The following is a 4310-nucleotide window of genomic DNA, read 5'->3' as shown; positions in this document are numbered from 1 at the left end:
GGTCTTCACGAACTAAAACAGCACTTATCGCTACTTCTGAGACGGCAAGATAGATGAGCAATCTTTCTCCAACCTTTGGTTTTGCAAGCAACGGCGGATTTGACAGGTATATTTTCAAATTCTTTAGTGCCTGTTGACACTCCTCAGTCCATTCAAACTGATCTTGCTTTTTGAGGGCAGAGAAGAATTTAAAGCACTTTTCTGATGATTTGGAAATAAATCTTCCCAAAGCTGCAATTTTCCTCTCAACCTCTGCACCTCTTTTTTACTTGTAAGCATATCAGGGATTTCCTCAATGGCCTTAATCTTTGTGGGATTCACTTCAATACCGCGATTAGAAACAAGAAAGCCTAAAAACTTACCTGATGCAACACCAAATGCACGTTTCTCAGGATTTAGTTTCATATTAATTTTCCGCAAGATCTGAAATGTATCTGACAAGTGTGATATATGGTCCCTTGAATGTTGACTTTTGACGAGCATATCGTCTATATAAACCTCCATAGTTTTCCCCAGATGATCTTGAAACATTTTGGTCACCAATCTTTGATATGTTGCACCAGCATTTTTGAGACCAAAAGGCATTACTTTATAACAGTAAGTTCCCCTTGTCTGTTATAAATGAAGTTTTTTCTTCATCTATAGGATCCATTTTGATTTGGTTGTTTCCTGAGTATGCATCTAAAAAACTTAACAACTCATGTCCTGCAGTAGCATCAATTAGTTGATCTATATGTGGTAATGGAAAAGAATCTTTAGGACAAGCTTTGTTAAGGTCTGTGCAATCTACACAAACTCGCCATTTACCGTTCATTTTAGGTACCAAAACAGTGTTGGCTAACCAATTAGGATACTTTACCTCACGGATAGACCCAATGTTTAATAATTTTTGGACCTCATCTTGAATCACCTAATTTTTGAAAGTTCCTTGCTTTCTCTTCTTTTGTTTGATAGGTGGATAAGACGGGTCTTCATTTAATTTGTGAGTCATTACCTCCGGTGGTATACCTGTTATATCAGAATCGGACCAAGCAAAACAATCTGCGTTAGCTTTTAAAAATTCAATCAGCTTACATTTCACGTCTTGGCTGAGATTGGCCCCTATGTAGATTTTCCTTTCAGGCCAATGTACAAATAATACTACAGCCTCCAGTTTTTCGATCGTTGTTTTGATATTTTCGTTTTCTTCTGGTTCTTCAATGGAATCGGGCCTTGAATCTACATCTGTTCGCCCTTGTTCAGTTGAGGTTTGCGTTGTGGTATCCTCAACTGAATTGTGTAATTGCTATTTTTCTTCATTCTTCGTACTTGAATCTGCTACGGAGTCGATTCTCCTGGATGTCTGTTGATCTCTACGGATTTGACATATTCCCCATGGTGATGGAAATTTAATGACTTGATGTAAGGTCGATGGAACATCATCCATCTCGTGGATCCATGGCCTCCCTAGAATTATGTTGTAAGCCATTTCCAGCTCCACTACCTGAAACTTCGTATCTTTGACAGCTCCTTCTGCGAATGTAGTAAGTATTACTTCCCCTTTCGTCACAACGCTGGAATTGTCGAATCCAAATAGAGTATGCGCTTTTGGTACTATTTTATCCTCAACTTGCATCTCATGTAGTACTCTTAGTAGGATAATGTTCACAGAGCTACATGGATCAATGAAAACTCGTGTCACATTAGTGTCATGTATAAGTAAAGATATTACCAGTGCGTCGTTATGTGGAGTTAATACGCCATCCGCATCTGCATCATCAAACGTAATGCTTTCTTCCTCCAAGACCTGTCGCACCCGCTTCCCGTGGTTAATTGTGACTTTGGAAATTTATTGGTTGCTGTGTACGTCACACCATTGATGTCTTCCCCTCCGCGTATAACATTGACGGTCCTTTTGGGAGAAGGCGGTTTTGGAGGCTCCTGCCTATTTTTCATGTATGCTTGCTTACCTTTCTCACTGAAAAAATTCGGTGAGATACCCTTGCTTCAATAGATAATCAACCTCTCCTTGTAGAAACCTACAATCTATCGTTTTATGACCATGATCATTGTGAAACTCGCACCAATGATTGGGATTGCGCCTGTTTGGATTCGATCTCATTTCTTTTGGCCATCGCACCTTGTCACCCATGCTTCTTAAAACAGCCACGAGCTCGAAAGTGCTTACATTAAAATTATAACCGCCAAATCGTTCCTTCAAATTTCTATCATCATCTCGTGACTCTCGTGTGTTACGATCATTTCCATACCTTGATGATGAGCCCGATTCTCTATTTCTGGATCTACGATCGTACCTCGACTAATCATGCTTTGACCGTGAATCTTTTCCAGCTGGGCCCATATATGGTTCGTACCTGTTTTTACTGGACCTTTTTTCTGTTTCCACCCGTCTTGAACTTACCTTTTCTTCTTTTTGAGATCGTGAGATAATATCTTCTTCGATCCTTAACTTCGTGCTATACCTGTTGTAAACGTCATTCCATGTCGTTGCTGGGAATTCACGAAGACTTTTCTTGAGTTGACTCGTGGCTTCTAAGATTTTCTCATTCAAATTACTAGTGAAATCTATAGCTGCCCAATTATCTGGTACACGTGGTAACGTCATTCTCTCACGCTGGAACCTATCCACGAACTCTCTGAGCAACTCGGAGTCCCCTTGTTTGATTTTGAAAATATCCTCCATTCTCTTTTCGACTTTTTGAGCCCCCGAATGTGCTTTGATAAATGAATCTGCAAGCTCAGCAAAAGAATTTATGGAATTTTCGGGTAAAAGAGAATACCATGTTAATGCTCCCTTAGTGAGTGATTCACCGAATTTTTTGACCAATACTGATTCAATTTCTTGTTTGGTCAAGTCGTTGCCTTTTACGCCAGTTGTGAATGCAGTCAGGTGGTCTCGTGGATCAGTTGTTCCACAGTATTTTGGATTATCGGGCCTTTTGAATTTCTTTGGAATTGGTAGAGGAGCAGCGCTTGGCTTCCAAGGTTGCTATGAATATTTATCCATATCTATTCCTTTGATTACAGGCGGTACTCCAGGTATTTGTTCTATGCGGTCACTTTGCTCCTTGAGCTGTTTCTGCAACATTAAAACTAAATTTTGTAAATCGAAATTGACTAAGTTACCTGGTTCTCCATCTCGTGAAGCACTAGGGATTTCACCACTGCCTGAATTAACAAGCCCAGAATGAGGGTTTTCCAAAGTGTTGGTATTTGGAATTGGTGTTGATGGTGCAACAAGTAACTGGCTGGCAAAGGCCTCAAGAGCTTTATTGACCTGTTGAGCGATCAACTTCTGCAAAGCTTCATTGATAGCTTCATCGTTGTCAAATTGAGCATTTGTGTTTAAGTGAGATCCATCAGGAGTTCCTTCTCGAGACCGCCGAGGCGAGCTTTGTGGAGAAGGAATCGGAGTGTGAACATCTTGTGGGTCCCCTTGGAATTGATGGTTTCCTTGGTTTACTTGGGTGTTATCGTTAACAATTGACATGATTGTTGATGTAACGAAATAGATAATGTTAAGAAAGAATAGATTATCATATTCCCGGTAACTGAACCAATTTGTTTAACCAAAAAATGGAATTTCAGTCAAAGCTTTATTTTTAGAAGAACTCGGGTTACTGATAATCGAAAATGAATAAAAGAAATTGATTTTGATAACAAATAGATAGCAGAAAACAAAGTAATCCAATATATTCAGTTAATTTTTTCGTGTCCTTACAAATGATCAGTCTTCTCCCTTTTATAGCTATTTTTAAGTTATACGTTTTGCCTTTGTCACAATAAGGTCATTATGGACGATTAAAGGCATTAAATGCTACGCAATATAATCATTATAATTTAATACAAATTCTCTAACGTTTTCAGTATTTAATGCTTATTAAACACTGTATCTGGGCTCTCCTGTGCTGTCAGGTTCGTTCTTCTCAGCTTTTAGACTTAAATAGGTACGAGCATCGAGTCTTTTGAATATTTGCTCGTGCCTCTTCTTGTGCTTCCGTTCGTATCTGTTGCAACTCGTGCCTCTTTGCTTACCATCATTCTTTGACCAGCCTTCGTGTCATGACACGCCATTTTTCAATCACTTCAATATGTAAATTCAATTTTTCCCAATACACAGTGATAATCCGCAATCCACTTAGTTAAATCTTGAATTCACCTTTGCATTATTCCTATTGGCATAAGATAAGACCTATGACATAACAGAAATTATCATCGTGGAAAACTTATCTGAAACGAATTCAAAAAGTACAAGATAAGAGCAAATGGCGCGCTACTCTTATAGCTTGTTTGGCCAAAGCTTCTTTTAT

This window comes from Nicotiana attenuata, unplaced genomic scaffold (genome assembly GCF_001879085.1).
Source record: "Nicotiana attenuata strain UT unplaced genomic scaffold, NIATTr2, whole genome shotgun sequence".
Lineage (NCBI taxonomy): Eukaryota > Viridiplantae > Streptophyta > Magnoliopsida > Solanales > Solanaceae > Nicotiana > Nicotiana attenuata.
This window is presented reverse-complemented; position numbering follows the sequence as displayed.